Here is a 12,613-nt window from a genome sequence, read left to right as displayed (position 1 = left end):
TGTAATTTGTAAGGAAGTGCTGATAGTTTGTATCTGAGAAAGAGTATTGTATTGTTGGGTGATCTTGCTTTTCATGAGGTGAAGAGGACTTTGATGCTGGGAGGATGATGCTGGATCAAACAACTGGGTTGTAATTCTCCCTTCTATTTAATAAAGTTCTTTGAGTTTTCCTCCATACAATCGAGTATTTGTGAATGCCATTGTATGTTCATTGTATTTCTGATTCTACAATGCTTGTGAATAAGAGATCAAGATGCTTTGATGGTGTTTTGTTACTTTGTCTCTATAGGTATTCTCTAAGCAAGATAAGTAGGAGAGGAGTTGCAAGCTCTATCAAAGGGGAGGGAAATCAAGCAAGGAGTTAAGCGAAAGATCCAGGTTGGTTCCTTTGATTCTCTCTTATCTATCATACATAGAGGAAATCCCAAATTGCTTTGATTGTTTGTTTGCTAGGATAGCTGCCAATCCTAGAGGGCTAGCAGATCGAAAAGACACTAGTTTTCCCAGAAAAAAAATGGCGACTTCACTGGGGATCGAATAGATGTATGTTAGTTATTTTTGTTTGTTTTATAAACTATAGATGGAGCCTGAAGTTAGCCAGATATCCTTTGAACTGCTCTTGCTTTGCAATTGCATAGTAGATGAATGCTGCTTTAGTCAATCTCCGGTTTATTTTATGAATTGAACATCTGACTTACAAACATTCTAGATTCCCTTGTGGTAGCTCAGTAATCTACCAATATCATACCTCTGTACTTTGCTTTTTACTGTCTATCATAGCTCAGCTTAACTCACTGAAATCAGCTACAAATTTGAGCCAAAAACCATCTCAGTTGCGCTCCCTGGCCCATTGCACTGTCTGTCACTGTCTGCCAGTATGCATCGCTCCTCCCGAGTCTGAAAAGTGCAATGCATCCTTGTTTCTGTGAAGCCCAAGTGCAATGACTGACTGAGCCTATTTCCCTTCTTGAAATTTGGGGTTTTTGTCCTTGTTTTCAACTCTGTTTAGTTGTTTTTCTACTTATGAACAATACCTCATTACTGAAGCCTCCTTGCATCAGATAGATCAGCCTCCATTGATTAGGATTAGTAAATGTTTTTATGTATTTGTCCATCATTTACGATCCTTTGTCGAAAAGTTTCTTAAATCGAACTATCGTTTTGGTGCATAAAGTGTCGTAACTATCGTTTTGTGTCAAAAAGAGAAGTGTCATTGAGTCTTCCTTCCTTGGATAGTCGATTGAACATTTTTGTCATGTATTTGATTTGATTTGTTGATATTTGAAGTGTCGAAAGCATTTTCTATTCGAAATTAAAAAATGTCATTTAGTCTTCCTTTCTATTTTGAAAAAAGAAATTGTCGAAATGTTGCTTTGAGTAAAAATATTTCAGATCTTTACTACATTTAGTTTTCTTTTTTGGGCATTTTCACATTAAAGAGAATGAAAAACAAATACATGCATTGTCATTTGCATTTAGATTGTGTGTGGAAAATGATTTAGGAAAAGTGCATTTAGTGTGTGCTCTTTGCTCTTTGTTTGAAAGAAATCGTAATCTTCTTTCCTTAGTAGCTAGGATTTTCATTGATCAAAATAAACAACGATTGTTTATCATTGTAGACAACATATTTAGTAATTTTAAATCTACATCACACAGTGAACCATTGAAAGGCAAATTTTTAAATAAAATCAACTCTAAAATATTTCAATGAACTTAACAACGCTTTGGAACCTAACGCAACACATCTAGACATCTAGGCTACAGATGTGTTCCGGCGTCATAAAATCTAGTAACTATCGTTTTCATTAAAGGTTGGGTGATTCCTCCTCTTTGATACGGCAAGTGCTAGCACGAACTTGTGCTCCCTGTACCGTCACGTATATATTGGGAGACCACAGTAAGCTTATATCCTTTATCCATAGGAAGCCGTGTCTGCCACCCTATCGATCGCAATGCACTGAACATAGCACTCGGGAAGATTGACTACCATACATAAGCCCTTGGTAATTTCTCTTTAATTTATCACCAAGGTGTATTTTGCAGTTTTGCGATTGGTTTGGTAATCCCTCTGTCTAGATCTCCAGAGCAGTCACTTTCGTTCCTTTTCGACTCTTTAAAAGAAAAGGTCCATCTGAGCACTTGTCACTTCAGGCTCATTAAAAATCGAAGGGGACTAGAGTCATCTTTAGCTTTTTCTCGACTCTTAAAAATTGAAAAAGCAAAGTTGTGTCAAAGTGTCATTAAAATTTATTAATTTTGGAATAACATTATTTTCCCCTTAATTTTGAGTTGATCAAGTAATCCGCAATCGTGGAAGAAAGTCAATCAAAACCCCGTCGTTCATGGAGACTAGTGAGTCAACCATCTTTGACTCCAGAAACGAAGCCATTCCTGGAAAAACGGTCTCATTTAACTGAGTCCAATTCACCTAGTTTATTTGAAACTTGTGTTTCAACATCGTCAAAGACTACAGTTACTCCGATCATTTCTGGTACATCTGATTTTAGAGAAGAAGTTCCGCAGTTACAAGAGGACATTAGAATTGATCCTAGTGTAACAGTAGACACTTCTATACCTGAAACAACTCCATCTAGAGTTGATCCAGAAGCTGAAATTCACTTACCTGAACATCTGGAAGTTGAGTTTTAGAATTCAGAAGGTGTCACCCCTCCAGTATATGTCACTGCAGAAGCTATACCTTCTTCCACTCCAGAAATATTTTACATACCTGACAGTCTACCTCTTCCACCTGGTCTGATTGCTATAGAGGAGATAATATAGGATCCTCCATCTGATACCCCATTACATTTTGGGACTGAAATCCATTTGTATCCTTCTACTCCCGAGTTTGGTTCTTTTAATCATCCTTCATCGCAAGTTCCTATCGAATCACTAGAAAATCTTTTGGATAGGCTAAATATGTCTAAGCAACCATCAACATCTAGGACTGTGTCATCTGATACAACTATTTCCGGCTACCATTCCTACAATGTTCACTGGTATACCATCTATCCCACTAGTTATCAATCACTAGCTGGAGTCACTTAGGGATTGTTTCGACGAGATGGTCTGTTCCTATTTGTTCATCCGGAATCCCATCTAGTATTTCTTATGTTGAAACCCAGCAAATTGATCCTGCATGCCAATATCAATTTAGGCAGTCCATTCTTCAAAGACCAATATATCCTTTGAACACTGGACTGCCACCATATGGAGGGTAGTATGCTTTTTCATTGTTCCCTCCTGGAGAACAACCATATGAGAGTTTATAACAAAATTCAGGTCAAACTGGAATTACATCTAGCGGTTGGGTACTAATACTGCCTCAACAACTAAGGGTTGTATATTCAATGAAACCGACCCAACCTGTGTCGAATATTCCCACTACAACTGCTATTGTGACTGTGTTGCAAGTACAAGCACTACCTGTTGTATGTCAACCTCAAGTCTCTCAGGTTGCAATACAACAGCCTCTTGTCTCTACGGCTCAATCAACACCTTAGGTTAGTGCTTCCTTACTTGGAACGACTCAAGCTCAAATGGGTATAATCACTCCGCATCTTGGTCAATCTTCTAGTATTTGTCAATAGAAAATGGTCTAGAAACCATGGCTGGTACAATACCAACAACCGTAATTCCAGCAAACCTACTGAGGACCTGAGCAACAAGGCTTTGTAGGTAATGGACAACCGCATTTTCAAAACGGTTATAATCAGCCATACTATAATGGTTATGTCCAGCAACCTTATCAAAGTTACCAGTATCAGATACATTATGCTGGTATGCAAAGACCTACTGCTCAAGCGATTCCATCTTATCTTGGGTATGCTTTGCCTAACCTGAATCAACAGTTGCCTTTTGTAGCGACTCTAGAATTACTGGATTTGAACCGGCTGACTAATGATCCAATTGCATACACCCATTGGTGGCCAGCTATTCCTCATAAACTTCCCTCTGATATTCTTAAATTCAATGGAAATCCAGGTGAAGATCCATCGAATCACATAATGACTTTTCATTTGTGGTGTTCATCTAACACCCTGAATGATGATTCGATTAGGCTTCGCCTTTTCCAAATAACGCTTACTGGTCCGGCAGCAAAATGGTATATTGAATTTCCTAGAGCTTCATTCGATAAGTTCAACACCCTTGCCACAATGTTTCTAACCCACTTTTAGTTACCCATAAGGTACGAAACAGGAACAGAACTCCTTACAAATTTTAAATAGACCACGGCCACTCACATATCCGATCATATTCATGAATGGCGGCGTCGTTGTCGAATGGTAAAGACATATGTTCCTGATTAGCTTTTAGCTGAGTGGTTTATTAAGTCCTTATTGCCTTTGATAACTGAGGACGTGGCAAAAGGAGGAGTTGTCACTAAAGAGCAAGTCATTGCTCATGCCCAATAATTAGACTTGATCTATACTCAGTCTGTCACACTCTACGAAAAAATTCCTTAGGCTCCTAGACCAGAATTTTCCATTCCACCCCCTCCTAAATCAAACAAGGACTCTCACGTCGGTGATGGTGTGATCGGTACCACAAGCACGAAAACCGCAAAGGCTCCATCTAAAAAAGCCCTTGCAGTTTCTAGTCAAAAAGAAAATGACAAACCTCTTTCCTCAGAGATTAATGTCGTGTCATCTAACAAGGGAAAGAATCCAAAGCAACCAGGGGGCAAGAAGAAAGGGAAAAATAATAAGAAGAAACAGGAAAATTCACCTCCTGAAAAATCTTCTGAGAACCCTACTGGGCAAAAGAAACCTCGTCAACCATGTTACATATGTAACGAGGACCATTGGATGAAGAATTGTCCACATCGAGCTGAGGTTATGAAACTTTTAAAGACTTCAAGTACCTCAGCGGTGTTGACTGATCCGTTTCTGACCCCAAAAACCGATCTGGTTGCTATCGATCATGCTTCTCCATCCCAAGTACAAAATGATGCTTTGATATGGACAAGGAATAAAGATTATGGGAATCCACCGTCGTCGAACAACAAGGCTACAGATCAACCCAATAGTTCGACAACGACTTCACCTGAAGTTGTTCCGCCCATCATTCCTGAATTAACTATAAAGCCGCTAAAGGGAGTAGTACATAAATCGAAATTTAATCCTCGTGCTCGAGCTGCATAAAATTATAATATAGCGGAGGATCTGGCATAATCGCCATCCGCTATGTCAACACTTGAAGTCCTGCAAAATTGACCCTCCCAAAAGCAGGCTTTGTTATCAGCAATATGTGGGATTGACCCATTGGATTCCAATCTTGTGGCGTTTAACCATAAAGGATATACACCTCAGTTACCAGCCCAACTTGCTTCATTATACAGGTAAAAGCCCTCAATAAAACTGTTCATCGAACAACCATTGATGAGGGGGCATCTACCTGTATTATGTCAATGAGTTGCTGGAAAACTTTAGGTTCTGTTGTGGCCACCAAAAACCCCCCTCCTTATTTAGTATTAGCAATAACACTAGGTAAGTGGGGACCCTTAGTAAAAAATTCAATTGAAACTCATGTATTATACTCCTTAAGAAAATATCGCATCGCGCGAAGAAGATAAGACATTTCCTTGTGAGTAAATGATAAATTGCGAGAAGTGCGACGCAAAATCCATCGCATCGCATGCATTAAGAAACGCTCATAAACGAAAACTTTAAGAAATCGCCGATGGCCGATATGCGACATCGCATATCGCAACATCGCAAAAACAACACATAACTATTTAACAAATTGTAACAATCTGCGATCCTGCGATACTGCGATCGGCGATCTTGCGATCGCGCGAAACAGCAATCTGCAATTCTGCGATAAACGTGATCGGTCAACCCTGCGATAACACATCTTGATGAAAATGCGATAATGCGATAACGCGATGATGCGATGCTGCGATGCGAATCGCAGAGATCGTCCATCGCAAATTTTCCCCGGCTCAACATTCAAGAAAAATTGAATACGCGCGTTAATGAAAATTAATGAATGTACGCCAAGTGTTAATGAAAGACAGTTTTGTGTTTTTCGAAGAGTTAGTTCACATTAGGTGGCATGTTTTTGTACATCCGTAGAGCTCAGAGCTTTCTTGTCAATTTTTATTATCATTACTCTCTCCTTATGTGTGAACTGCAGGAATGAAAAACAGAAACAATATGAAGCAATGTGCAGGGAGCGATTAAGGAAAAAGGTAAAGCTCCAATTCTTGGAAGTAGAGAAGAAATGCCCTCATGAACGGATACCGCATGCAACAGAGCCGCAAATTCCAGAGCACTGCTGAGCTATCCATTACAGATCTATCAGTCAGAGCCATGGTTCAATGAATAGTTGAACAATGCTGATATCAACAGGAGATTTAACGCTCAAGGTTAGAAGCTCACGAAAGTAGTATGTTTGCAAAATTTTAAAGCTTATACCCAGTGAAGGAAAGGCGCTAAAGGCGAAAAACGCACCAGAAAGGCCCGGATCAAAGAACGGAGGCAGTTTTTGATGCGCGATTATCACGCATCGCTGAGAAAATTGCTCAAAAAGCAAAGTCCCTAACTGCTCAGTCATTCATAAGCCCGGAAGCGCAAGAAAGCAAAGGCAGAGGCAATTTGAGGGTTAACCAAGTGGAATTTGGGTTATTACTGAGCATACACAGTAAATCCACATAGCCAGAGATGATTCTCAAGTATATCTGCTATTTTGCTGGAAAAAATGGTGCCAACGCTTGCCATTTCTATTTGCTTAGCTCAACCAAAAGCGGAAGATAGTCAGCTGACTCTACCCAGGAAAATATTGAATGCTCGCAACATTAAGGAGCAAATGCAGAAATAGTTAGATATTAGATTTAATTTTTAGAAATAATTTCGCTTAGAAAAAGGGCGGTCATTTAAACTGTATCCTGAATCTGTGTAATTAAGTTATTTAGTTAGTAGTATTTAAACCATTCTCATGCATTTAGAGAAGGGTCTAGAAATTTATCAAAAACTTGTCCTCAGAACATGCACTTTTGCACCCTCAGAGGAGGTTTTGGTGAATGAATGGATCAATATTTGTTGATGTTTGCATTTGATATCTGCTACTGATGTTGCACTTCTATACTCTTAGTAGATGTTAGAGCAAGGAGAGATAAATCATTGTTGCTTGAAGCTTATGAGTAGGACCAGTCATAAATGGTACTTTTATCTCTTGACCATTTCTGCTTATATGTTAAAGTGATATACAGTTTTAGTTGTTTATATGTTATTGCATGAATGCTTGAGTCACCATTTGGCACTTTTGTACAGTGGTAGCTATTTATTTATGTTTAATGTATGAATAGCTTATTATGCGATATGTTGTTCACAACTGTTTTGCCTAACTTTTTATGTGAAATAGTTCATCTTAATTGATTTCCTTTCTTATAATTGCTGAATGATCTTTATTACCAATTTTTTTATGAAATCTCTTTAGATCGCATAATAGAATAATTACATCTCGGGTTAGCATAGATTAGATGTGTTGTTTTTATTAGAATACATTAGAATAGAATTAGATTAAAGTTTGAATTAGAATAGCTTAGATAGGAACTGTTAGATCAGCAACATCCAGTTCTACACACACACACCCATAGATTGGGAAACTGGTCCCATTATCCCCAGTCAGACCCACTATACCAAACAGATAAGGAGCTGCCAACCAAGGTCCGGACCGGGCGGGTATCCCCCTTGTTGTCGACCCGATTTTCGGGGCTTCAACATATTTGGCGCTAGAAGGAGGGCCTGAACTATGAATGGCAAGTAAATCCAAATCTGAATACCATTCTAAGAGTAAATCGCCCTCATCATCTCCCCCGACTTCCCCATTACATTTAAATCCAGAGTCAGAAGTCGCTCGAGTATCAACCGCTGCTACACACCCTGATATTTCAGACCAATCTACCATTGAACCTCCTGAAGTCGAATCCCTGATTCACAAACTTCAACGATTTTCCATCTCCCCTCAGAGGTCTGATAAATCTCAAGGCAGCGTGACTTCGCAGTACAACCCTGCTCATCCCCTGACCAGGCTAAAGAGTGAAAAGTTTGGCATTCAGCCAACCGAATTACCTCTTCCCACCAGGAAAAGAGCAAGGAAATCACCACAAGAGTCTGACAGTGAGACTCTTTCGTCTGCATCATCCATCTCAACTACTTCACCGCGAATTCAACCATCCACACCTCCACTCCAGATCATCATCCATCCATCCAATGGAACCCGCACAACCCCTCTTCAATCATCTACGATCATAGTATCCTCATCCTCCCAGCCACAGGGATCATCTTCTGCACTTTCCTTTGTTAGCAGCTCAACAATGGCCCAGTCTCCATGGAACAACCCTGGGGCAGTCTTAATGCCTGCACCCTTGAGTCAAATACCGGCCCATCCTGAGAAATGGCTGCCCAAATTCAATCCCGAGGAAGGCATGCTAGCAGAAGAGCACATAAATAACTTCATTCTTTCCATCAATCTCAATGGGGTTACTAATGAAGATGTTGTTGTTCGGTTTTTTCCCTATACACTGCAAGGGACAGCCGGGTCATGGTACTTCTCATTACCCTCCGGATCCATCACAAGTTGGGAAATCTTCCAGGACCAATTCCTAACCAAGTTTGGTGATGACAGATCAACGGCAACGTTAATCAATGACCTATCCAATGTTAAAGCCGAAGCTAGAGAACCTATTAAGGATTTTAATTTACGATTCAACAAAATTTTCAACAAAATTCCTACTGCTTTTCAGCCCAGCGAAGAAGTACGATGTGAATGGTATATTACCGCTCTGCCATCGAACATAGCCATCTTCGTGGACAGGGAAAATAAAACAACCTTAGCTGAAAACATGAAAGAGGTGATAGCAGTAGAAAAACGAATAATAGCCCTGGAAAAGAGATCCGCGATAGAGGAACGTAAGTCCAAAAAAGTCACCTTCAAGGAAGACTCCAAGAAGAAACAAGCAAAAGATCCTTTTGATTTGGAAGGATTGCAGAAAGTTCTAAAGACCATGTCCAATGAGATGGTTGACATAAAAAAGCAAGTAGCGGAAACTTCTTCGAAAAATCCCTACAGAGCTTTTAAAAGAGGTCCTTCAACGGATGCAAAGCCACCCAATGCCATTTCAAATGCTGAATCCGAGGAAGAGGAAGAGGAAATTGCCACTGAAGGGCAGACCGACGACGAAGAAGTTGTGGAATTACAAGCAATGTGGGATTTCATCCTCCCACAAGAGGAAGATCAAGAAGTATTTCCAGTTAGCACACGAAGTAAAAATCAGCTTGATCCTCCCCAAACTACCCCTAAACAGAAGAGCGCAAGCTCTGCAACAAAAGATAAAGTCGCGCGACATCTAAAGCGACTCAAGCTAGCCCAGTCCAAATAGATGAAACGACTCCATCAAAAAAACTGATAGTGTCGGATGAAATGGAGTACAATATTATTGATGACATGAAAAAGACTAGGGATAATATCACCCTTTACGAACTGAGCAAGTTGAAACATCAACAGAAGATAATGATGAAAGAATTACATGCCGTGCCAGTTGCGCCTTTTCCTGCCGCTGTACTTTCTCAAGCTTCCCACAACATGGGAAGACCTCCAACTAACGCGATCAGTAAGATTGATCCAAATGACATCGCCTTGATTGGAGGAAGATCAAGATCTCACACTCCCCCGTTTCTCCTCACTTATGAAATCTTCAATAAAAATGTGCACAATTGTTTAGTAGATTCTGGTGCTTCATTGAATATTTTACCCAAATCTATATGTGCCAAATTAAATGTTCAACCACAGAAATCCGCAGTGCATATAGTTCAGCTCGATCGATCTCAAGTCGAAGTGATCGGAGAACTAAATCAAGTAACCATAAGATTTTCATCCAACCCGAAGGTATGTCAGGTTATTGACATCCTAGTTGCTGACATCCCAGAATTATATGGCTTAATTCTTAGCAGGGATTGGTCAGAGAAACTCCATGGATACTTCGCAACTGATTGGTCGCACATGTGGCTGCCCTACAATGGCAAACCAAATCAAATAAAAGTTGAACGAGAGCTACACCAGAAGTACATAGTAACGGAGTTAGAGGGAGAAAATGAACCGGTAGCTTATAACAATAGTATCATTGACAATTACTCGGTAGATTCTTTCCTCGGCAATTTCAATGCTCATGCGTCACCTTATTTAGAAAATTCTGTTTTGTCCCAAGTTGAAAATTTTTCTCGAACTGATAGTTCGAAGTGTATTAATTTTTTATAAACCTGTAAATACATCTTTGTTTTTGAAATTATTTTTTGATGGCTCTAGATCTAACGAAGGAGCAGGAGCAGGATGCATTCTGATTAGTCCAGAAGGAGAAAAGATCATGCTCACATGCAGACTCGAATTTGATTGCACAAACAATACAGCAGAATACGAGGCTTTGGTTCAAGGCGTGTATAAGGCAATCGGGTTAGAGGTCAAGTATCTTCAAGTCTTTGGAGACTCTGAGATTTTGGTTAAGCAGGTACGTAACACTATACATTGCTTATCAGGTCACTTAAAACACTATCAATCTTTAGTACAAGATCTAACTTAGCATTTCATAGCGTTTAATACTTCTTCAATCCCCAGACTCCAAAACGCTAGTGCAGACCTTTTGGCTAACGTAGCTTCTAAGCTTATTCCCTCCGAAGATTTTAGTCCAGATAGATTCTCAATAGAATTAATCTTTAGACCGTCCATTCCTGACAACATCACAAATTGGAGAGTATTCAATGATGATCCAGATATCGTAAATTTCCTCACATCTGAAGGATCCTACTCCAATCAAATAATTGATGAAGACCAGCACGATCAACAATTGCAACAAAATAGCACTAATAATGCTATACCGAAGTCGGTGGTTAAGTTAGAAGACTTATACGATTTGAAAGATCGGTTTAAGAGGTCTACCAATTCAAAACTCTACAGTTCAACCTTGAACTACGAATTAGTAAACCTAGGGACTGATACTAAACCACAAAACATTAATCTAGGCCTCGGCCTAGCCCCTGAAGAGAAACTAGCGTATATTCGTCTTTTGAGACAATATAAAAATGTTTTTGCCTGGAATTATGATGAGCTGAAAACATACGACACTTCTATCATCCAGCATACTATTCCCATGATCGATAACAAAAAACCTGTCCAATAAAAGCTAAGAAAAATCCACCCCAATTTAGAAAATCAGATAAAAACCGAGCTCAATAAGTTACTGAAATCCAGGATAATCTTTCCAGTCAAACATTCCAAATGGGTCTCCAATATGGTACCCGTTAGAAAGAAAAACGGAGATATTAGGATTTGCATTGACTTTCGGAATCTTAACAAAGCCTGTCAAAAAGACAATTTTCCTCTTCCACCTATGGAGCAAATACTGCAGGTAGTGGCAGGCTCAGAACTAATGTCTTTCTTGGATGGGTTTTCAGGGTACAATCAAGTGTTGGTGCATCCTGATGATCAGTTGAAAACCACGTTCAGAACCAAATGGGGCACATATGCATATCGGAAGATGCCATTTGGTTTGATTAATGCTGGTGCTACATTTCAGAGAGCCATGGACATCGCATTCAAAGGTTTAGTCAATAAATCTGTAGTAATTTATTTGGATGATATAACAGTGTACTCCAAGAAGCGAAGCGACCATCTCAAAGACCTTAAACAAATCTTTCAACGGTGTTTAAGGTATGGAATTTCACTTAACCCAAAGAAATCTTTTTTCGCATTAAGTGAAGGGAAACTTCTAGGATTCATAGTGTCAAAGTCCGGTATTCACATTGATCCCGACAAAATCAAAGAAATTTCTGAAATATCCCTACCTCATAACAAAAAAGCCATGCAATCTTTCCTTGGTCAAATCAATTTTGTAAAGAGATTCGTTCCAGATTTTTCGCGAATCGTATCTCCTTTGCAAACCATGATTAAAAAGAATTCAAATTTTAAATGGGGTCAAGATGAACATGAAGCATTCAACCTGATCAAGCAAGCCATTATTAATGCTCCATCTTTAGCAACCCCAAATTTTTCAGAATCTTTTATTTTATACACATTTGCCTCAGATAAATCATATGCCGTGATACTAACTCAAGCGAATCAAGAAAAAGCGGAAGCTCCAATTGCGTTTTTTAGCTCAAATTTACAAGGTGTTGAACTCAATTATTCAGACGTGGAGAAACAGGCTTATGTTGTTTTCAAAGCGGTCAAATACTTCAGACCTTTCTTACTTAAAACCCATACTAAGATCATAGTACCATTTCCAGCGGTAAGGAATCTTCTAGTACAGAAGGATGTGGGTGAGAAAAGGGCCAATTGGGTTACTGCCTTACAGGAATACGACCTTGAGATCAAACCAGCAAACATTGTAAGAGGTCAAGGCTTCTGCAAAATGCTGGCCGGAGCATCGCAAATTTCTAAAACTCCATCTGAAGAGGTACAAATGGGTGAGGTAAGCCTAAACGATGCAGAATCATTATATGCTGATATCATTTATTATCTTAAGAACGGGTATGCTCCTTCACACCTTGATCATACTAAGAAAAGAGCTCTAAGATTGAAAGCTAAACAATATCAGCTCATAAATGATATTCTTTTC

The sequence above is a fragment of the Pinus tabuliformis genome, chromosome 8 (genome assembly GCF_031772625.1).
Source record: "Pinus tabuliformis cultivar Carrire ecotype Pingquan chromosome 8, CPIR1, whole genome shotgun sequence".
NCBI lineage: Eukaryota > Viridiplantae > Streptophyta > Pinopsida > Pinales > Pinaceae > Pinus > Pinus tabuliformis.
Note: the sequence above shows the minus strand (reverse complement) of the source record.